Below are 24603 nucleotides of genomic sequence, written 5' to 3'. Positions count from 1 at the left end.
GAGGTAAGTACTGCAGAAGGAACACCAAAGGTTGGGAGACGTTAAAAACAGAGCATGAATGGATGGATGGGCGCCGAAAACGACAGCAGGAAAAACAACGTAAGCAAACCAAGGCCGGTCTACATAGGAGAGAAGGGCAGGAATGTGTGTCTAAAGTTAGAACTGATAGGGAAACATGGGATCCCAAACCCGTGTCTGGCATATCGACCCTGTATGAGTTTTGTGGCCTGCTACAGCACTTTCGCAGGAGACCAAGCCTTTAATGATGGGAATCTGTCCCCCCAATTTATTGTCTTACTGCTCCAATGCTTACCAACTAAGTTAGCCAACATCATTAACAAATAATATGGATTGGCCTGACAATGACCAAAATCGAATGCAACGAGCTTTGACATATCATTGGAACAGGGCTTTCGAATGCCAATCAACCCCGAAGGGAACTAATAGTACAGGTGAATGGAGACTCCCTCTGTCTGTCGATGGAGTAGCACTAATTCTGTGCTGCTCTTAGTTTTCTCTCCCGCCCACAGCTTAAATGTTGAATTTTAAATTTTTAATTGCTGATTCTTGAAGGAGAGTGATATGTCTATGTCTATGAGAAGTGGGAAGAATCTGCATGAATCTACCTGCTATTGAAACAGCACACAGGCTGTCTACTTCGAAATTTAAAGACTCAGCCAGACCAAGATTTATTTTGGCTTGTTTTCATCACTTTAAAATTAAAGATCAAATAATGCGACAGGCAAAAAAACAGAGTTTTCAGATTCAATGAGTCTGAGCTCCGTTTTTGTGAAGATTATCCAAAAGAAGAAATGGAACAAAGAGCAAGATTTGCTTTGGTAATGAAACAAGCATATGATAAGAAACAATTTCCCTCTTTGAGTTACCCGACAAGAATGAAAGTTTTTCCTCCTAATTCTTCCCCATGTACTTTCTTTGACCCAAAAGTTGAGCTGGATTTTGTCCAGGCTATACCTGTCACTGCCACTGATGTTACTACTGAATGAACTAACTGAAAAGCTGTTTGATTATCTGTATATTACTCACACTACGAAAAGAAGATATATGAAGGCTATTTGGATATTTCATTGACAAATTAATAAAAGAAGAAAAGAAAACCTGCTCATCATTACATCCTATTGGATTTTTTTTTGGAAAGAAGATTTACGGATCAAGTTTGACTATTTAAATGGATAATTACATATTTGACTGAGAAAAGAGGATAAAAGGATTTGTTCCTTTTATCTAATATTTGGTTTGATTTTTTTTGTTGTTTCTTAAATTACTAACTGGTAGTTTTTTTTTCTACCAACAGGGTTTCTTTTTATATATTTATCTGAGAGGGTTAAGTTACTATGATTTTACTAATTAATATTTCCATCAATTTAGTTCAGTTAAGTATACTATTAACTTTTTTTATTCTGTTTTATTATAGTGCCCTGTAACTGAATTTAAAGTTTTCTTAGGGATTTAAAGCTAAACTTAAGATGGGGCTGGTTTTTCTCTCTAAGAGAATATATTATTTTGGTTCTTTTTCTGTTTAACACATGATAGAACGTAAACACTCCTTTGTTGAGACTTTACTGTCTTTCTTGCAAGGTCATTTTATTTATTTTATGTTCTGGCTCGGGGGAGGTAGAGACGAGAGGCAGACTGGCCCATGTCTTCGCATCTATCTTAGGTCACTTGCCTTTTTTTTAGGCTTTTGGGAGGGTGGGTGGGTTTAGAGTTAGGAGTTTTTTCCCATTGGGTGGTTCTGGAGCATGTGTGTTTTCTATATGGCTTTATTCTTCATCACTGCCATCTTTGATAATTCCGTATTGGTATGTGTTCTGCGGATGTATAAAGTAAATAAGAATAAAATTATAGTATGGCAGTTAAATGGATTAATGTAATAATTTGGAATATACGTGGTTGGAATTATCCTATGAAACAAAAAAGACTTAAAATTATTAATCGATTCCAATTTGATATAATTTTTGCTCAGGAGACGCATATCAAGACAGGAGATCAAAATAGATTTTTTTCGCTGGCGGAATGGAAAACAACTCCATGCTACTTCTCAGAGCAAAACTAAGGGTGAGTCTATCTTTATTAAATCTAATATATTTACTCAAGAGGATATTGAGTCAGATTCTAATGGTAGATTTTTAATTGTTAAAGGAGTGATTTGTAATAGAAAGGTTGTTCTGGTTAATTTGTATGGTCCTAATTTCGATGATCCTGCTTTTTTTAAAAAAAAAATTTGCTTTACTGCCAGATTTAAAAGAGTATATGTTGTTAATGGGTGGGGATTTTAACTGTTGCTTAAATCCTATGATTGATAAGAGCTCAACTAATCAACGACTTCCAAATCATTTTGCGTCAGTTATATGGCCTCATATGGAGCCAGTGATCATTAATGGAGAATGTGTGGAGCAGGTTAAGACCTACAAGTATCTGGGAGTACAGTTAGACGAGAAGCTAGACTGGACTGCCAACACAGATGCCTTGTGCAGGAAGGCACAGAGTCGACTGTACTTCCTTAGAAGGTTGGCGTCATTCAATGTCTGTAGTGAGATGCTGAAGATGTTCTATAGGTCAGTTGTGGAGAGCGCCCTCTTCTTTGTGGTGGCGTGTTGGGGAGGAAGCATTAAGAAGAGGGACGCCTCACGTCTTAATAAGCTGGTAAGGAAGGCGGGCTCTGTTGTGGGCAAAGTACTGGAGAGTTTAACATCGGTAGCTGAGCGAAGGGCACTGAGTAGGCTACGGTCAATTATGGAAAACTCTGAACATCCTCTACATAGCACCATCCAGAGACAGAGAAGCAGTTTCAGCGACAGGTTACTATCGATGCAATGCTCCTCAGACAGGATGAAGAGGTCAATACTCCCCAATGCCATTAGGCTTTACAATTCAACCGCCAGGACTTAAGAACTTTTTAAAAGCTATTATTAATGCTTTTTGAGATAGTGATTTAGATGCATATCATATTTTTTTTTACTGAGTTAAGTATTGTATGTTATTAGTTTTGCTACAACAAGTGTATGGGACATTGGAAAAAAAGTTGAATTTCCCCATGGGGATGAATAAAGTATCTATCTATTAACTCTTTTTTGACCAATTTTGGGTTGATCGAATTATGGAGGCATTTACACCCTGATAACAGAGAATATTCTTTTTTTTTCCATGTTTATAAAATATATTCAAGGATTGATTATATTATAGTTGATCCCCGTCTTTTGCCTATTGTTAAAAACTGTGAATATGACGCTATTGCTATACCTGATCATGCGCCTTTGAGTTTGTCCTTTGAATTTGACGATGACATTTTTGGCCGTCCACCATGGCACATGTCTCAGACTTTATTGCAAAGCTCTGACTTTATTAGTTTTATCGAAAGCCAGATAAAATAATTTTTTACTTTTTAATGATATAGGAGGTATGTCTAAATTAATTATATTGGATACATTCAAAGCATTTTTATGTGGTCAGATTATTTCTTATTCAACTAAACTTAAAAAACAGACTAAAGCAAAATTAGATAAAATTTCAAAACAAATTAAAGATTTAGATAATATCTATGTGACTTCCCCTAATATTGACATTTTAAAAAAGGGTGGAACTTCAATCATAATATAACCTATTATTAACTCATTCAATTGAAGGTTATCTACTTAAGATAAAGACCCAATTTTATATGTTTGGAGATAAAAATAATAAACTACTTGCATCTCAATTAAAATCAGCTGGAGCCAAGATGCAAATTTTGAAAATTCGTAGAAAAGATGGCACCCTGGCTCGGGATTATGAAGAAATTAATAAGATTTTTCAAGACTTTTATACTGAACTTTATAAATCTCAATGTCCAGTGGACTCTTCTCAAATGACTGTTGTTGTTGTTGTTGTTGTTGTTGTTGTTTTTTTTACGAACGATTGCTTTTCCTAAAATTTCTGTTGAGGATCAAAAAATTCTGGATGCCTAAATTACTGAATCCAAAATTCATAAAGCTATTTTCTCAATGCAATCTGGTAAGGCCCCAGGACTTGCTGGTTATCCTGTAGAATTTTACAAAAAAATTGGAAAATTGCTTTCTCCATATATGTTGGAGATGTTTAAAGAATCTTTTGTGAAAAGTGATTTACCCTCTACTTTTTATGAAGCTTCTATTTCTTTAATTCTCAAAAAGGATAAAGATCCTTTTGATTTTGCCTCATACAGACCTATTTCATTATTGAATGTTGAAGCTAAGATTCACTTAAAGATGATGGCCAATCCATTGGAGAGTATTTTGGGTAAAGTCATTTTTAAAGATCAAACAGGCTTTATAAAGGGTCATTTTTCTTTCTCAAATGTTCGGAGATTATTTAACATTATACATTCACCTTCTTCTAAAACTCCACAATGCCTTATATCTTTGGATGCTGAAAAAGCATTTGATTGAATCGAATGGAAATATTTATTTAATACTTTAGAAAAATTTTGTTTTTGTATTAATTTTAATAATTGGATTAAAATGATATATAAAGCTCCTATTGCTACTGTTGTCACTAATAACTGTAGGTCTCCTTTTTTCAGCTATCACGGGGACAAGCCAAGGTTGCCCATTAAGTCCTTTGTTATGTAACTTAAGATTAGAGCCCCTTGCTATTGCTCTTTGTGAAGCCGAAAATATTCATGGGATTTTTGTGAATGAGACCATGCACAAGATCTCTCTTTACACTGATGATTTATTGATATATATATCCAAGCCTGAATAATCTATTCCTGCTTTGCTAAAATTATATGACAAATTTGGAGACCTTTCAGGATATAAAATAAATTTTAGTAAAAGTGAATTACTTCCTTTAAATGAATCTGTCTCTATATATGATAATATTCCTTTTAAAGTTATGGATTCTTTTAGATATTTAGGTGTTATAATTACTAAAAAATATCAGGATCTTTATAAAGCCAATTTTCCTCCTTTAGTGGACTTTTTAAGATTTGTTTTTACAAGAGTGTTTAATGTCTTTTTCACAGTTAATGGACAAATATGATATCTCTAATACACATTTTTCAAATATTTACAGGTTGGGAATTTTTTACGTGATTTTTTACCAATTTACCCCTCAGCCTGCTCTTTAAATTTGGCTTATGCTATTTTTCAGTTTAAACCTTTTCAAAAACAATTCATAGCAATCCTTTATAAACAGTTAATGAATGCTCGCATGTCGCCTAATGATAGGGTTCAACGCACCTGGGAAGTACAACTTCAACATTCACTTTCAGATAATCAGTGGAGTAAAATTTATTATTTAGTCAATAATTCACCTATCTGCACACGCCATATCTAAATTCAGATTAAGATAGTACACAGGGCCCATATGTCCAAAGATAAATTGGTGCATATTTTTTCTAATATTAGCCCTATTTGTGACAGATGTAATGCAGAAGTGGCTACTCTAACTCATATGTTCTGGTCATGTGTAAGTTTAAACAATTTTTGGAGGGATGTGTTTGGAATATTATCTAAAGTTATAGATGTGGATGTTCAACCTAATCCACTTACAGCAATTTTTGGGATTATTCCAGAGGAAGCAAGCAAAGTGTCTGCTTCCGCCCAACCAAACTTTTATATTTATTTCAGAATATTCCTGTTTTTGTTTACTAAGAAGTTATTTGATTGGATTGATTCTATTATTCTATCTTTTATTTGGGATAATAAAAGACCAAGAATTGGTAAATGTCATTTGCAAAAGTTGAAAAAGGATGGTGGTCTCACTTTGCCTAATCTATGAATGTATTATTGGGCTGTTAACTTCTGGTATGTCCTTCTGGTTATATTGGGTTGATAGGAATGAACAGCCAATCTGGGTAGACCAGGAACTGAGAGCTGTGAAACAGTTTTATTTAACTTCGTTATTAGGAGTTACTCTACCTATACAATTAGCTAAAGTTGCTAATTTAAACCTATATCCTGTGGTTAAGCACTCTTTACAAATTTGGAACCAGTTCCGCAATTTTTTTTAATCGTAAAAAAGTTAAACTTTGTAGTATAATTTACCATAATTACTTTTTAAACCTTCTTGGAGTGCTCCAATTTTTTTTACTTTGGGAAAATAAAGGTATTAATTCTTTTTTGGATTTATTTAAAGAAGGAAGATTGATGTCTTTTGAACAATTTGTCGATAAGTATTCTCTCTTATATTCAAATTTTTTACAATATCTTCAAGTTAGACATTTTTTACAAAAATATTTAAGTAATTTTCCTTACATATTGGAGGCTGATTTGTCAGATACTATTATGAATATGAACCCCTTGTTGAAAGGTTCTATTGGAAGAATTTATCATTTATTATTACAAAGGGATAAGCGTCCTTTACTTAAGATTAAACAGGATTGGGAGAAGGAACTCAATTTCCCTTTTATATGGGAGGATTGGACATGGATTCTGAAGCTGGTTAACTCTTCTTCGATCTGTGCTAGTCATTCACTGATTCAATTTAAAATTGTACATTATTACCATTTGACGAAGGAGAGACTTCCAAAAATATTTCCCAATGTTGACAAGTATTGTGATAGATGTAAAAATGAGATAGCCACACTGACACATATGTTCTGGTCATGTCTATATTAAAACAGTTTTGAAAGTCAGTCTTTTCGACAATTTCTAAAGCACACAGAATCAATTTACAACCTAATAAATTGACTATGCTTTTTGGAATAATTCCTCAAAATATCCATGGTATTTCTGTGTCTGACCAACATGTTTGTTACATTGATAGCTAGGAGGGCCACCTTGTTGAAATGGAAGGATATATCAGCTCCTACTTTGTCACAATGGCTCTCTCAGGTGATGCTGTGTCTTGGAGAAAATTAGAAGTCGAACCTTTGTACCTTTATTTGATTTTGAGAAAAGATGGGGATCATCTGCTCATTATTATCATTTCAGTTAACTGATAGATTTCCTCCACGATCTAAATGTAAATTTTTTTGATATATCTTTTCTTTCTTTTTGGTGGTTTGATGTTTATTTTTAGAAGCTTTTTGTATGACGCTTGGCTCTGGGGTTGTTCCTCCAATGGGTTTCTTCTTTTTTCCCCTCACTTTTCTTTTTAGTTTAATTCACAAAATTTTCAATCCTCAAGATAATTTCCTCTTTTATGAGGCATTGTAAGTGTTGTCACTTCGATGCACTTGTGCTATTTTTGAATAATAATAATAATAAAAAGATATGAAAAGAATATTAAAGGTGAATATGTTCAGTGGGAAGGAGGATGCGAGCGGGCTATATCTGCGGATCAGAAATGGGAACAACAACCTACCAAGGGACAGGTGGGGACAGCAACCCGTTTAGAAATTGACAAGCAAAGATGCTTCCTACCATGAGTACCAGCCCTCAGGAAGAGCCCAATGTAATATTGACAGTTGCTGCTATTCCAGTTCCGTTTATGATTGATATGGGGACAACTACAACCACTCTAAATCGGGAAATAGTATCGGAAAAGGGATTGCAGTTATCAGACGCAACATTCACTCTGTCTGGGTTTGAAGGCACGGAACGTACGTATTCACATAACAGTCGGGGGTGTAATCCAGCAGGGAGAGACTTGCTCTGTCTGTTGGAAGTCGAGATTCTCTGCACAGGCAATGGTGTCACCCTGTGACAGGTGAACAACTGATAGCTTCCCCAATTTCCGACCTCCCAGTGGTGGGCATTTAATCTGGACTCCACTGCGTCTGAACCCCTTCTGCCAGTGGTCGACCCCCATGTGACTCTGTGCTGTGACATTACGGGGTGCTCAGCTAAGGAAAGTCAATATTATGCACCCCTCGAGGGACAGAAGTTCCCAGTCATGATGATTGGAGAGATCCCCAATCCACTGTTAGTGTTTGCCCTGGGTTCAAGCCAAAGAGCCCAGAGTTCATTGCCTACACCTTGCTGAAACAAGCCTCCAGCACCGAGGGAGACTGGCAAGACTTGGCTGCGGTCCAACTCCGATACTGGAAGGAGTCTGAGGTGAAGGCGGGACATTTGGTGAGACACACTTTTAATATTGACCGATCCCAAGACGCTGTACCCCATCTCTGAGCAAATTCAGGCCATGAAGTCGGTCGCACCAACTATCCCCCTGTCCGGATCACCGTGAAGGAAGGACAGACTCTCCCATCCATTCTGCAATATCCCCCTCTAGCCCGAAGCAATTTTATGAGGATGGAAGCTCTTTTGTGGATCCAGCAGGGAAACGATGCGATAGTGACGGACAGTGAAGTAATTGAGCAGGCCTCTTTTGAAGCAGCTGTCTCCGCCCAGAAGGCTGAGCTGTTTGCTCTGACTCGTGCCTGTATCCCAGCAACAGACTAAAGTGGGAACGTTTACACAGACTCCCGTTATGCATTTGGAATTGTACATGACTACGGAGCTCTCTGGGAACATGGGGATTCCTGACTTCCTCTGGCCACCCCATTAGTAATGCCACCTTTGTAAACAACTTACTCACCGCTCTACAGCTACCTCGAGTTTTGGCTGTTATTGAATGTGCAGCCCACACACGCATGTCCGACTGTGTCACTAAACACAATGCTCTAGCAGATCAGACAGTGAAAAGTGCAGCACAATCCTCAGTAGTTGTAGCCTCCTCGGGTTCCCGTCAAGCAACCCTCCATGACTAAAGCAGAACGGGTTTGCCGGACATGTGGGAGGTACGTAATTTTCAGGGGGACGCACAAACTGAGGAGGAGCACAAACTGTGGTCCCCGATGGGGTGCCAGAAAGACCCCGATCTAGGTTTTTGGATCACCCCAGTGGGACAGGTTTGTGTTCCTACACAGTTTTTACCAATATTGGTTAATTATATACATAATTGTACACACCTGGGAAAGGAGGGAATGGTTGATAACCTGTACCCTGCACACCAGGTGCGACTCCCTTGACAGGTGGATCCTTTTCTGTGTCTACAAGTTGATTTTTTTGAATTGCCTAGAGTACATTGCTATAGATACTGCTTAGTTATTATAGATGTGTTTAGTAGATGGATTGAAGCTATTCCAACTACCATTAATACCGCTATGACTGTTGTGAAGGTATTGTTATGGGATATAATTCCCAGGTACGGCCTGCCAGAGATGCTGAGCTCTGACAATGGCCCACACTTTGTGGTGAAAGTAAACGAAGGGGTATGTAACGAACTAGCTATCCAGCAACAATTCCACTGTGTACACCACCCACAGGCCACTGGCAGAGTGGAAAGAGCCAATGGCACTCTGAAGAGTAAACTGGCCAGACCAGCAGCGGAGACTGGACTCACTTGGTTGAAGGTCCTACCGTTAGCCCTATTCCACGAGGGTTACCCCATAGGGGAAAGCGGGGTTGTCACCAGTTTAAAACATTTATGCATGGCCCATGAGAATATCCTGGGGACCAAGACCTTGTGCACCATTGCTCCCAGAAAGCCTACCAGCAAAATTAGATATTGGAAGAGATGGGGAAATAAATATGCCAACTAACCAAAATTTTCCAAGCGTTACATTCATAGGTATGACAGGCTTACAAGGAAGAGAACTACCCTGCAGAGAGGAGTGACTATCCCACCATAGAACCTGGGAATTTATCCTGATCAGGAACTGGGATTGAGGGAAACTCAGACCTCAGTGGAGAGGACCATATCAAGTGTTACTGACCACTCCGACAGCTGTGAAACTGAAGGGGCAATCTCGGTGGATACATCGAACAGACTACAAACGTGTTACTGAGTAGAAGGACTCTCTCGGTATAAAGGAAATTGTATTGGTTGATAGTAGAGAGTGATGAACCTCTCGGTTTCTTGCCTTGGACTGTCATTTTGAGAGATAGTGCCTGAGTGACGTCAGCCGCCAGCTTTCTCGGCTCCTGTTTGAATCTTACAAAGAGAGAGAGAGAGGGCTGGAACTATTTGACCATGCAGCGTGTTTACACTTGCTGGCAGCTTGTGTTTACATAGCTCAAAGTTTGTTTTGTTTAAGCAAGGACACACAGTCAGCCAGAGAGAAAGAAAGAAGATGTAAGGTTCGAAACAAAGGACCTAGTGGCCAAAAGTCACTGTTTGGATTCTCCTATGCCCACAAGGGTGGGTTAATTATTGATCCATTGTATACTGAATGTGTGATTGTCACTTTGTTTGATCCACTGGAGTGAATCTTTTAGTTTGGGAGTATCCTGTGAGGACCACTTGTGCTAACCCTTGCCTAGGGGTGGTAATTCACTTGAAGAGGTACCCCTGTGACCAATCACTGTTGGTGATAATTCGTATAATCCATCTGGGGATTTTGTTGGAGTATCTCATGGCTACCACTTTTGTTAACCCTTAGCTGGATTCGGGTGTGTTATGTGGTAACCACTTGTGAGAGTGGATATTCTGTGGAAATCACTGTCGGTAATACTTTGTGTGTTGGATCTGGATTGGGAGTACCTTGCGGAATCTACCTGTGTGTTAACCCTTGCTTGGGTGGTAGATCCTTCTGAAGACAGTACTCCTCTGATAAGCTGCTTCTGGTGATAATTTGTATGTGGATTTAGAACAACGACGGATAAGACCTGCAGCGACTGTTATCCTGTTTTACCACTGTGGAATTTGCAGAATTCAACGTAATTGCCTTCTCTCGACATTCACCTTGGATTACAAATATCTCTCTCTCGTCATTGATTCCGTGGATGAACTGAATTTCACAGATTGCCATCTCAAGACTTTAAGCTTGGTATTCCCTGCGCTCAGTGGTTTGGGAGTTATATTTACACATATGTGTACTCCTAACACCTTTAACTTTAGATTATTTTGCTTAAGTTGTTATACAAGTAGATACTAATAAAGACAGTGCTTTTAACATCAAAACCAGACTCCAGGTGTGGTCTATTGCTGCTGGTTCATTTAAACCGTTACGAGTGCGTAACAGTGGCGTTTGTGTTTATGTCTTTGAGAGGGCTCACCCCAGCATCCAGTTACGATCTTTCTGTCTCTGTCACACTTATGCCAAATGGGTAGAACTAGGGGCCTTGACAGACACAGTGTTTCGACAGATGTATCTCAGGCCCCCACCAAACGGAAATTCCTACGCTGGGAAACATGCATCGTAGCCATACTTGCAGGCGCCCAGCAACGGAGAGGAATAACTGAGACTGAGCGATCTTTGATGATCGCTTTTCTCTCCTATGGAGTAGCCAGGAATTCACGAGAGATAATCAGTTTGGCTACAAGCACTTGAGGAGCTGGCCACAATACTGCAGGGGCCCTGACAGAAACACAGGCCCAAGTAACAGAAATATCCACTGAAATGATTGCAATGCGGCAAACAGTCATATAGAATCGTACGGCTTCAGATTTTATCCTAGCTGAGAAGGGGGAACCTGTGCTATTATTGACACAGAATGCTGCACCTATATCCCTGATGAGTCTAATAACATTACATCCCTCTCCGAGCACACTGCCTAGGAGATTGACAGCATCAAGAAAGTAGGGCAGGATTTACACGGGTTCACTGAAGGGTAAAAATGGTGATCTTCGAAGGCCTGTTTGGTAATATGTGGGGCATGATATTGCATTATGTCCTAATAGTTGTACATATCATTGTTATAGTTACTGTTGTATGCCATTTTTACCCACTGAGAAGTCAAAGCTGTACTCGGTTGCTTTCTCTGTAAAAAAATTACTGTTTTATTGCTCATGTAACGATCAAAAAGCAGGGAATGATGAAATATGGTTTAACACTTCGTTAAAAAATAGCAGCCTGTTTTTCTGAAAGAAACTGCTGATGATCAGTAGATGTACTAAGCCATGCTGAGCCATATTTCTTCTTGAGGGTAGCTATCTAGGGTTTCAGGCTATCTAGGGTTTCAGGATGCTCATCGCCTTGTGTGTTCATGCGCAGAGATAGGGCAGCTTTAGTCTGTTCTGTGTGTGTAAGCCATTATGACTGTTTTGTAATTTGTCTTTAGGGGCTCCAGCCTGTCATGTAGTAAATAACTTTGGCTCCAGCATGTCTTGTGTGGGGAGTATCTGGACGGATATATCTGTGGTGAAGGGGAATTGTTAGTCAGTGGATTGGGCGGGAACAGTCATTGACTGTTCCTGTTTGAGCGACTAACTGAGTAAGCCCCAGATACTTGGAATAAAGAGTTTGTACTTATACAGTCTATGAGTGACTCTCTCCGGATTCGATTTCCACAGAATGGGAGTGGTTTTAAAGGGCTGGGCTGCTGGAAGCACATTACCAGACCTGGAGTGATTGCAACTGGGTCTGACAGAGGCATAACTGGTTCTTCAGGGCACATTCAGTCTCACTCCAACTATTTCCTACCTTCCTTTGTACAGGTATGTAATGTCTAAAGGACCAGTGTTTGAGTAAATGAGACTCACCAAACTTTCTCCTGACTTAATCACTGGAATCTCCGATTCAGATGGGTTCTCTCCAGTTGATGCTCTCAGTCCTCGGGCTGGTTCACTTGTTGCTGTTCCCTCATCTTCAGTTGTGGTTTTTCTTCCAATAAATCTCTCACTGCAGGTCTAACGTTAACATGAAAGATAATGAAGCACATTAACAATAAAAAGCAGAACCAAACATTTCTGCTTAATGTTAGTAAGAACAAAACTCACTGAAATTTAAACGTTGAAGGCAGATATAATGATCTCAGTGAACAATCTTTTATTGTCCCTCACATGACACAAAAGAATATGGGATAAGAAGGAGCCATCATTCAGTCATGGTAAGACATAAGGAACAGAATTAGGTGATTTGATCCATCTGATCTGCTCCACCATTTAAACATGGCTGGTTTTTATTCCAACACCATATTCCTGCCTTCCTCCTGTAACCCTGAAGCTATTTAGCAATCTTGAATATATTAATCTCTGTCATAAATATACCTAAATCGCAGCCTCAACCAACCTCTGTGGCAACAAATTCCACACTTCGGACACCTAATGCAAAAAAAAAAATCTCAACTGAATTTTAACGGGAAGCATCTTTATTCTGAGACCGTGCTGTCAGATCACAGGCTCTCTGTCTAATGGAAACATCCTCTCCATGTCCACTGTATCCAGGCTTTTCAGCATTCGGTAGGTTTACTTAACCATACATCCCCCCACCACCCCTCTGAACTCCATTGAGCACAGGCCCAGACCCATCAAATGCTCCTCACACATAAAGCCGATCACTCCTGAGATTATTCATGTGTACCTCGTTAGCAACAACTGTACTGAAAATATTTCCAGCAATAACAGACAAGCTGGTTCCAGGATAATTGACAGGGAAAAGTTGTGCTTTCTTTACTGTTCTACTATCACAGATCGAATCATTTCAATTTCCAGGTTAAATGTAATAAAAAGAAGGTGGAATTACCAGAACTGCTCAGCAGGTAAGGAACAGCTGCGGGGAGGGGAACAAACTTTACAATTCAGGTTAATGACGTTTCGTCAGAATGACTGCAAACATTTAGTTTTTAGTGCAGATCTCCAGCAACTTGAGATTCTGCCTGATTTCCACCGAATGACAGACTGGTGACAGTGAGGGGTGGGGGAATTTCCAAACACAGTTTGAACGCCAGACTCACGGGTCTAGTCCTACTGTTGTAAACATGGAAAAGCCGGTCCGGAGATGTCAGAACACACCACAGCTACTGAATTAATGATACATACTACTGTATAAAAGATTCGAAAATGACAGAGTTAGAAGAAACAACAAGAACTTTGCCATATATACTTTGACCCTCACCAAATTTTTATCAACACCCCATAGAAAGTTTCCCATCCGGACACTTCACGCTTTGCATGGTAACTGCTCCGCCCGTGACTGTGAGGAACGGCAGAGACCTTTGGATCCAGATCAGCACATCACAGAAACCATCCTCCCCACTAGACTTCCCAGTCCCTCGGTAAAGCAGGCAGTGAAATCAAAGATCCCCACAACCTGGGACATTCTCCTTTCTCACCCACCCCAGTCCGGGAGAAGACACAACAGCCATAAAGCTCCAGGACAAATGTGAGGAGCCTCAGGAAACGAGGCGAGTTCGGGGAAGTTAATGAGACTCAGCGGCCAAAATCACACCACGTGATCTTGCGTCACAAAGCGGAGGGCGGGGCGAATCTGCGGCACACAGCCTCACGTGACCTGTTGGCGGGACTTCCATTTCAATTCTGAGGAAATAGACACCCTGTACTCCTGGTTTGGATCGTTCAATGCAGATTATGTGAAGGGGACACATTTCTGACGAGCCCAGATAACTGGAAAATAAATGAGTAACTGGCCCTCAGTTCGGGGCTCACGGCCAACATCGGATCTTCCCGCTCGGGATCGGTCTCAATACTCACCGATAGGAAAGTGATATCTTCGGTCAGCAGACAGGGATGCTGACCGTGGAGACGAAAAGCCTTCCCCGTTCACACAGCCGACCCACTTCAGCAATGAGCAGAGAGGAAAACACCGTACACCCGGAGAAGCTGGGCATGCGCGAAGCGATCGTTTCAGTGTCCGGAGGGCGGGGCCTCGGAAACAGATGCACAGATGCTGCCCATCTACGGTTAAATGGGAGGGGCAAAGGAATCACGTGACGGCTTTGGTCTCCCACCCCCCAGACTGAGAACCAGCTATCCACTACTCTGTGGAAAGAAGTAGATAGATAGATAGATAGATACTTTATTCATCCCAATGGGGAAATTCAACTTTTTTTCCAATGTCCCATACACTTGTTGTAGCAAAACTAATTACATACAATACTTAACTCAGTAAAAAAATATGATATGCATCTAAATCACTATCTCAAAAAGCATTAATAATAGCTTTTAAAGAGTCCTTAAGTCCTGGCGGTTGAATTGTAAAGCCTAATGGCATCGGGGAGTATTGACCTCTTCATCCTGTCTGAGGAGCATTGCATCGATAGTAACCTTTCGCTGAAACTGCTTCTCTGTCTCTGGATGGTGCTATGTAGAGGTTGTTCAGAGTTTTCCATAATTGACCGTAAACTTGCCGCTCACATATCCTCTCACCTTAAATGTATTAGTCATTTCAACCCCCAGGAAAAATATATCGTCTGTCCACTCTATCTATTCCTCTCGTTATCTTACAAACGTCCATCCAGTCTCACCCCAGCCTGCGCCGCTCTGGAGAAAACAACACAAGTTTGTCCAGCCTCTCGTTATAGCTCATGCCCTCTAATCCAGGCAGTGTCCTGGTAAACCTCTTCTGCGCCCTCTCCGATATCCTGATATCCTTCCGAGGATGGGGGCGACCAGAACAGTATGAAACACTCCAGATGTGGTCTAACTAGTTTTATAAAATTGTTGTTACGAAGTGTGACGTTTTAGAAACGAACCAGCAGCAATAGAGTTCACACTGGAGTCTGGTTTTGATGTTAAAGCCATTCTCTTTAGTAGTATCGACTTATAATATAGTAACAACGAAATAAAGGAAAGTTACCAGTGTTAAGTGTATATATGTGTAAATATAATTCCCAGACTGTCGAACGTGAGGGAACAAAGCTCAGAGTCTTGAGATGGTAAAGTAGGAAAGTTCAGTAGTCCACGGAATAAATGATGGGAAAGAGATATTTGTAATCCAGGGTGAAACGTAGAGAAAAGGCCGTTACTTCAAAATAACCGTCGACGAAGTTCTTATCCGTTGAATCCGTCCACATACGAGTTATCAGCGAAAGTGACCTGTCACAGGAATACCGTCTTCCAGGGGTTATCACACAACATACCCAGGCAAGGGTTAACACAAGATATTCCAAAATCCACTCCTATGGATTATACGAAGTGACAGCCACACACATTCGTTGTGGTTCCGTGTACCGATGATCAACCCACTCTTGTGGGCAGAGGAGAGTTCCAAGCCTCAGCTGTGACTAACTGAAGCTATCAGCTTTTCCAGTCTCTCTCTCTCTCTTTAGATTGGCCGACTGCCTGTCTGCAGATCGCTCTCTCTCTCTCTCTCTTATGGTTCAGTCCACAGTCAGCGCTGTCAGCCTGTGACTGACGTCATAGTCCCGCCTCCTCACGCCGGCGCTCTTAGAGAAACAGTCACAGTACGACCGCAGGCTCGTAACAGCTGCAACACAACTTCCCGACTTTTGAACTCAATGCTTCAACTAATAAAGACAACCATGCCATTTGCCATTGCACCCGATCAATCTGTGCAGTCTCTTTCAGGGAGCGATGAACTTGGAGTCTCCGATCCCTCTGATCATCAACACTGTTCAGGGTTTTGCATTTAACAGTGTACTGTCTCGTGCATTCGACCTACCGAGTTGCCAAGATAATCATCACTAATCAAATCTCACTGAGATTTCTCAGGGCCTGTTGAATTTATTGCCAAGTGCACAAGTACGGGAAGGTACAGGTACAGAGAAACACTGACTTGTGGCAGCATCACAGGCAAGTACATTCAGATAGCACACGGAACACAAATTATACGATTCTCTGTCAGTCACAATCTGTAAATATGTTTTATGTCATTAACGGTATGAAAAATACATTGTGTCATGATCAATATTAAAATGTGCATTTTGTGTCAATAACAGTCTTGGAAATGTTGAATTTGGTCCCTGTCTCCATTCCTCCTGTAATCCACAACCAGCTCCTTTGTTTTTGACGGAATGAGGGAGAGGTTGTTTTCTTGACACCGCTGTGTCGGGTGATGACTTCTCTGTCGGCTGCCTCGTTATTATTTGGGATTCGGCCGATCAATGTAGTGTAGTCAGCAAACTTAATTAGCAGATTGGAACCCGCCACTGCAGCCCCACAGTGCACTATGTACTGATTGCAAAGCTACGAAATTGCATGTGAATAGCCTCCCCTCCCAACTCCACTCTTTCTGCGTCACCAGCAGACTGGGACATCTCACATCTCGCTGCCTCCGCCAGGACATTAAACTGTGAACAACTGTGGTCAGGGACTGATCTCTGGGGTACTCCAAACGCTACCTCCTTCCAGTCTGAAAACGACCCACTCATCCAGCCACACACTACCGGCAGTTTATCGATCTCCAACGAAAAAGCCTAGTCACCTACTCCCGATGTTCAATACCATTGCTGACTCTGAGTTTACCACCGTCAAATGCCAGGAGGAACATAATAATCAGAAAGTCTCTAGTCACAGCCGTGTAAATACAATGTGATCTCAGTAGGTGTGTGGCGCATGCTCAGATTGCGAAGGAGACAGACAAACTGAGCCAAGTTACAGACTGATGAAGGGAGGAATGATCCATTTTGATACAGAGAGGGAAGCAGAGAGTTTGATATTGTGCCTGATTCCGGAACTGTGGCCAGTTAGAAGATGAAATCTTGTTCCTCTAAGTTGTTTTGAGTTGTGACTGTGTTTTTATCAGAAGGCACCATGAAGATTAAAATTATCTCAGCTGACCTATTGTCCTTTACCCACTGAAGTGTTTTGTAAACTTTCAACAGTGTAGAAAATTCAAAGGATTTGTGTATGGGAATCACAAACACAACAACACGTTAGTTCCGCTGTATCTGTCAGTTCACCAGCGCTTGAATGCCGCCGATCCTCAAACGTGGAGGCGGAGATGCTGGAGAAGACAACGCTCCCTCTTGCTACAAGGAGAGCCCGAACACGTGTCCATGTCCGTGACCTGATTGGATACATCACCATGACGTTATAGCAGTGTGATGTCATTCACTGGCTCTCATTTTGGAAGGGATTCAGTCAGCCATCGCAGATACACCAACAGCTTCGCTCTGGGAAGCGGCCGTTCACCTGCTCCGTGTGCGCGAAGAGACTCATTCAGTTAACCCACCTTGTGATGCCCCGGTGAGTTCACAATAAATAGAGGCCACATTTCTGTCCGGAGTGAGCAAAGAGTTTTACTCAATCATCCCAGCTGCTGCAACACCAGCAACTTCACATCAGGGAGGAAGTTCAAATCAGCTCCGTGTTAAATGTTTCACCATCACGGTGACTGAAGGCAGCTGCAGGTTCATGAGGGACTGTTACTGTCAGATTCTGCAGTTCTTGCGGCTGCTCATCGCACCCAGGACTGAACCCTGGTCACTGAGCATTGGAGGAGTCTGTTCTGCTGATGATAGCCTTAAACTAGACTGGCGTTTAATATTGTGGATCTGTGAAAGGTAAATCAGTTTGTATCAAATCCCGTGTCTCGCTTGAGAGGCCACTCGGCCCATTGGTCCCTGCCCATGTTTCTGTTCCATATCAGTATATGAAAATCTACCCCTGCCGTTCCCCTCTCCCCCTCCCTGAGATGACAGGTTGCAACTAGTCAGCACTCCGTCGGATAGGAGATTTCTCTTGAATTTCATAGAATCACAGAAATCTACAACATATTACCGATGCTTTGGCCCACAATGTTGTATCGACCATGTAACTTACTCTAGAAACTGCTTAGAATTACCCTACCGCATACCCACCTATTTTCCTAAGCTCCATGTACCTATCTAAGAGTCTCTTAAAAAGACCCTATTGTATCCGCCTCTACCACCGTCGCTGGCGGTGCATTCCACACACACACCACTCTTTTGCTTATAAAATCTTAGCTCTGACATCTCCTCTGTGCTTACTTCCAAGCAGCTTAAACCTATTCCCCCTCGTGTTAGCCATTTCAGCCCTGGGAAAAAGCCTCTGGCTATCCACACGACCAATGCCTCTCATCATCTTATACACCTGCATGAATTTCCTGCATGATTTTCTCCAGACTGAATAAGACGATGAGGTCACTGTGGTTGTGACGTTCTTCAGGGCTCTGGATGAAGTTGGTTAAACTCCTTCTTCCCTGCTCTTTTCAACGTTTTGGGTCATTTTCACCAATTTTAAAGGACTGTGCCTCAGACAGCTGGGTTGTTGCAATTGTTACGTACCAGCAGCAATAGATCACTAACGGAGTCTGGTTTCGAAGTTAAAACCACTCTCTTCATTAGTATTGTAACGGGGTCCTGAATTACCCCTATGAACTGTGTTTTTGAAAAGAGAGAGGGAGTTGTTGTTCAACACCGAACACCTTGTTGGAGAGAGGGAGGGGGAGGGAGGGAGGGAGGGAGAGAGAGAGAGAGAGAGAGAGAGAGAGAGAGAGAGAGAGAGAGAGAGAGAGAGAGAGAGAGAGAGAGAGAGAGAGAGAGAGAGAGAGAGAGAGAGAGAGAGAGAGAGAGAGAGAGAGAGAGAGATGAGAGAGAGAGAGAGAGAGTTATGGTTTCTCTGCAAGCTTGTTTACACTTTTACAAGGACACTGTCAGCTTCTGTGTTCTTACAGAGAGAGAAGGGAGGAACTGTTTGATGGACAGCTGGGGCTCAGCGCGGTGAGATAAGTAGGAGGTCCGCTGATAGACCTCCAGACACATGGTTTTGGACACTGAATGAGCTTTGTTGTGTCCACAGAAAAAGATGGGTTTTGGAAGATCGATCAGGAGCATCGATCAGTGGCTCTCGCAGTGTGAAAAGGCTGTGACCGGTGGGGATTTATTCGTGTGCCCATCCCTCGCCTGGGTTAATAACTCCACCACAGAAGAACGGTCCCGTTTGTAGTGTCACAGTCGGTGACTTCCAAAGGATTTCGGAGGACGATGGGACTATCGACGGTGTCAGCTTACCTGAAGACTCAAAACTCTCCCTCTCTCTCTCTCCATCACTACTCGACTCAATCCCACGAACTGAACTGAACTTCACTCATCACCGTAAGACGGTATCCATTCACCCCGAGGCGTGAAGAAGCTTGGCTTTCCTATTTCTACACAGACACAGACACACACACACACACACACACACACACACACACACACACACACACACACACACACACACAACACACACACACACCACACACGATCATTGCTAACCTGTTTGATATATCTGCATTTATATTGCTGTATCGCGTAGTGACTAATAAATAGCATTAGTTTATAGCAATACCAGACCCCACGGTGTTTTCTATTTCTGCTGGTTCTTTGACCCGTCACGGGGTACGTAACAGTATCTACTCCAAATATAAAAGGTTAAAGGAAATAAACAGAAGTTAACAGTGTACTGCGTATATACAGCTCCCAAACTATCTGGCTTGGGAAAACAATGCTTAAAGTCTTCAGATGGTAAAGTGGAAAAGTTCAGTAATCCACGGAATAAGTGAGTGAGAAGAGAGATTTGTAAATCCACACGAAAGTGTAGAGAGAAGGCAATTACGAAGAATTCCACTCACATTCCACGCTGGGTAAACGAAATAACAGTCGCCGAAGATCTTATCCGTCGATTAGTTCCGAAATCCACTTAGAAATATCACCAGGTGACAGTCACAGGAATATCGTCTTCAAGTGGTTACCACAGAACACCCCGATTCCACGTAAGGGCCAACAAAAGTGATACCACAGCATACTCCAGCAAATCCACACATATGGATGATACGAAGTGATAGTCACACATCCGTTGTGCACTGCGTGCCGATGATCAGATCAACCCAACCTTTTGGGCATGGAAGAGTTGCAGCCTATAGCAGTCACACGCTGAAGTTCCAACAGCTTGTCTCCCTCTCCCGATCCCGCTCCCGCTCCCTCAGGCTGCCGCAGCTTGTGTCTGACGTCACAGCGCCGCCTCACTCAGGCACTTAAAGCGACACTCACATTGAACGAATCTGCGGTCTCGTAACACAATGCACCTCTAAAGTCTGACAGCAGACTAGCGAGTGAATCTTCGATGGTGCAGAGTCAGAAACCGAAGATTTGCCAGCCTGAGTCAGGGGCTCCAGAGAGAGATGGGGTCCAGAGGAGGAGGACGAATAAGACCAGCAGGATGTGGTCAAAAGTGAAAGATTAGAAGCATTTGGAAACTGGTTGATCCAAAAAAAAGGTGGTTACTTTCTGCAAAACACAGGTGGAAATAAACAGATCAGGCAGAAATTTTGGAGAGGAATAAATAGAAAACGTTTAGGCAGAACGCCTTCAGCATGCTTAGCCTGTGTACTCCGCTGCTTAGTTGCTCTCTAAATTGCAGAGTTCCTCCAGCGTTTTGTGTGTGTGCGTCTCTGTATTTCCAGCAACTGCAGAATCTCCTGTGTTTTAGCTCTGCATTTTACTTTGGCATTAGATACACGTTGATATTGAGTATATTTCTTATGGGAGCCGCTTTCTGCGTTAAAACAGCTGCAGATTTTTCTAAACACACGATTAAAAAAATGAGGTATGGACATTGAACCGGTGCTTGCAGAAATGTTTAATGGCACCGTGATTACCCATAGGGCCATGCGTTATGAATTTCGCCGTCGCTGAAGCGCCGATGAAATGCGCAGGCGTCAGTCTGAGGACGTCCCTGAGTTTCACGCATGCGCGCAGTACACTGAAGGCCTTGAAAATGTCGGCTGCTGGTAAGAGCGTTTCTCTGTGTTTTTATCTTAAACACCGACTCCGGTCACCGTGGCCAGCAAACCCGGGACAGTCCTGCTCTCTTCCCTCTCTCTCAGCCCCACGATCCGTGCACGGGCCCCGGGGAGCTTCCGGCTGATGAGGGAATGGGAACCGATGGATCTCTCAGACAGAGCTGAGCTCCAGCTATCTAAATGCAAGGATTAGGAACTCGGAGAAAGGGAACAAAATCTTTTACATCAGCAGTTGAGAAAATCGGCATTAGTACTCTTTTCCGTAGATGCTGCCTAGCCTGCTAAGCTCCTCCAGTATTTTGTGTGTGTTGCTTCCTCTACCTCCTCTTGCTCTGGACTTTTCTACCGGTGAGAACATGTTTTGACCCATTCTCTCTGGGTACGTAATGATATCAAACTCCTTTGCCCTGGACAACAAGCAGCTTTCACATCACAAATGTGCCAGACTCCAGTGAGACAGACTACTGCACTTCCCTTCATATTCATTAGGATTTCATTCACTGAGTTCACCACCGTCAGTCATTGGGGGAGGGTTCAGAGGAAATATTTATGTAGAGTACAGAAACTGGGGATGCCTGTTTGCATTTTGGTGATGCAAGAGTTGCTGGAGAATTTGCAAGTGGGAAGAAGTGGAGTGATATTTGGAAATCTGACTTTTTAAAGTGTAATTTAGCAAGGAAACCACATATGGACAATGTGCAAAAGCTTTGGTGAGAAAATCCTCCATTTCCTGTTACAGGCCTGCTACATAGGTTGTGTGAGTGTGCAGATGAACTCGATCAAACCCAGAGGAGATCAAAGTTCCTATTGACAGTGATTTGCTAGCTGTGAAAATGAATACCTCTCTATATAAAATTCACTGTGCACATCTTGTCACTGGGTAAAAAATACACAGTACAAGATTTATCTTCACACTGATTATGATAAATTAGAGGGGAGATTATTACAAATTAGAGAGGTATTGGAGGGAAGGAGGGGAGACCTCCAGTATCCCTGATGCCCTCACCTACAAGATGTGCATCTACCTGCAGCTTGTAACCCTGCACTTCAATGAGCTGCTTGAAATGGGTGAATTCCAGATCATCCAGCAGTTGGAGGGGGTGATAGATATGACATGAAGAGAGGTGAGTTACTCCCAAGGTGCAGGACACATGAAACTGGGTGAGAATCAGGAACGGGAATGAGGTTAAGTAGGCATTGCAGAGTACTCTAGTGGCCATCCCCCACAACAACAGGTGGACCACTTTAGAAGCTGTTGGGGGGAATTACCTGGCAGAGGAAAGTCAAAAGGCTGATAGGGGATTCGTTAGTTAGAGGAACAGAACAAGAGGGGACGAATATCTTAGTGGTAAGGCTTGCTAGTGGTTGTGAACAGGGGAGGGGGTGATGTGGTTAAAATAATTTGTAGGGGGAATGGGAGCCAGAATGACAGAACAGATAGTGGAAAGGGTGAATTGAATTGACTTTATTAGATACATACTTCATAAACATGAGGAGTAGAAATATTTACGTTACATCTCCATCTGAATGTGCAATGTGTAATTTATATAGATAGTTTGCACATAGGACAGTCAATATAACATTGAAATGCAATTGTATCAGCATGAATTAATCAGTCTGATGGCCTGGTAGAAGATGATGTCCTGGAGTCTGTTGCTCCTTTTGCTGTGGTACCCTTTCCTGGATGGTAGCAGCAGGAACAGTTTGTGGTTCTGGTGAATTGGGCCTATTTGTCCCCGATATTCTTTGGGCCCTTTTTACACACCTGTCTGTGTAAATGTACTGAATCGTGCAATGTATAATTTCCTTGTTTATATTTAGAGACATTTTTAGGTGTATAAAATGATGAGGGGTATTGAGCGTGTGGGTGGCCAGCGGTTTTTTCCCAGGGTTGAAATGGTTAACACGAAGTGGGCATAGTTTTAAGGTGCTTGGAAATAGATACTGAGGGATGTCAGGGGTAAGATTTTTACACAGAGAGTGGTGCGTGCGTGGAATGCACTGCCAGCTGTGGTGGTCCAACAGATACAATGGGGTCTTTTAACAGCCTCTTAGATAGGTACATGGAGCTTAGAAAAACAGAGGGTGTGTGCTAGGGAAATTCTAGGCTGTTACTAGAGTAGGTTACATGGTTGGCACAACATTTTAGTCTGAATGGCCTGGAATATGCTGTAGATTTCTATCTTCTATTTTGAACAGTGAAGTAACTTCTCCTCTTTAATCTGTACAGGGTCCACGATTTAAATGCCACTTTTCCACACTCCCATAGACCCTTTGTCCATCTCCTGAGTAAATAGAGATGGAAAAATATTTAAGATATCCACCATCTGCTTTCGCTCCACACGTGGATTGCCATTCCGGTCTTCCAGAGGACCAACTTTGTGCCTTGCAATCATTTCGCTCTTAAACTATCTCTAGAAATCCAAGGTTCCCTACAGTTTCTGTCTTTACCTTTTATTCTGACACACACATACCCACTTTGTACTTTCAAAATTTTGCTTTGAAGGCCTCCCATTTACCAAGCACACCTTTGCCATAAAGCAGCCTGTCCCAATCCACAGTTGCCAGATCCTAGTGTTGATTCCAGGTGTTGATCCATGCCCTGAACACATCCACCTTTCCTACGCTGCTCCTTGTATTGAAATATACAGGGCTCAGCATATTCACTGCACCATGTTCAACTTTTTCATTCCTGACTTTGTCTGAGGCCTGAACAACATCTGTCTCCACAATCCCTCCACTATCTATTCTGTTATTCAGGCTCCCATTCCCCCTGCAACTTTCGATTAACCCCTCTACCCCCACCTCCCACCATGCAGATCTATCACCCCTTTGGCTTTCCTCTCCCAGATCAATAAAAAGGAGGTGCATACCAGGTACAGGCAGATAGGAACAAATGGGGTACTTATGAGATACAGGAAATTCAAGTGAACACTGATGAAAGAAGGCATGAGGTTGCCCCAGCAGACAAGGTGGAAGGAGAATCCTCAGGGATTCTGCAGATATGTTAAGAGCAAAAAGATTACATGGGAAAAAATTAATCCTCTGCAAGATCAGAATGGTAATCCATATGAGGAGACAAAATAGATGGGGAGATTATTTTTATTATTATTATTATTAAAGTCAAGTCAAGTCAACTTTTATTGTCATTTTGACCATAACTGCTGGGTACAGTGCACAGTAAAAATGAGACAACGTTTTTCAGAACACAGTACATAAAACTAGACTGAACTACGTAATATAAAAAACACAGAGAAAGCTACACTAGACTACAGACTTACACTGGA

General features: G+C 41.9%; 1 protein-coding gene across 4 annotated transcripts in view; it reads right to left on the bottom strand.

Moving 5' to 3' along the window:
* Window positions 1-14466, bottom strand: part of LOC140722586 (uncharacterized) — a 50471-nt gene extending 36005 nt beyond the window's left edge. For 3 of the 4 annotated variants that reach the window (XM_073037301.1, XM_073037304.1, XM_073037302.1), the window contains exons 1-2: window positions 14302-14466; window positions 12352-12498 (exon numbers count right to left, since the gene is read on the bottom strand). The gene's annotated coding sequence lies outside the window, so the exon portion shown is untranslated. Of the gene's footprint in view, window positions 1-12351; window positions 12499-13926; window positions 14015-14301 lie in introns of those variants that run through there. The other variant, XM_073037303.1, reaches the window with a different exon arrangement.
* Window positions 14467-24603: the final 10137 nt, after the last annotated feature.

This window comes from Hemitrygon akajei, unplaced genomic scaffold, assembly GCF_048418815.1.
Source record: "Hemitrygon akajei unplaced genomic scaffold, sHemAka1.3 Scf000080, whole genome shotgun sequence".
Lineage (NCBI taxonomy): Eukaryota > Metazoa > Chordata > Chondrichthyes > Myliobatiformes > Dasyatidae > Hemitrygon > Hemitrygon akajei.
The sequence above is the reverse complement of the archived record's forward strand: the minus strand, read 5'-3'. Positions and strand labels throughout refer to the sequence as shown.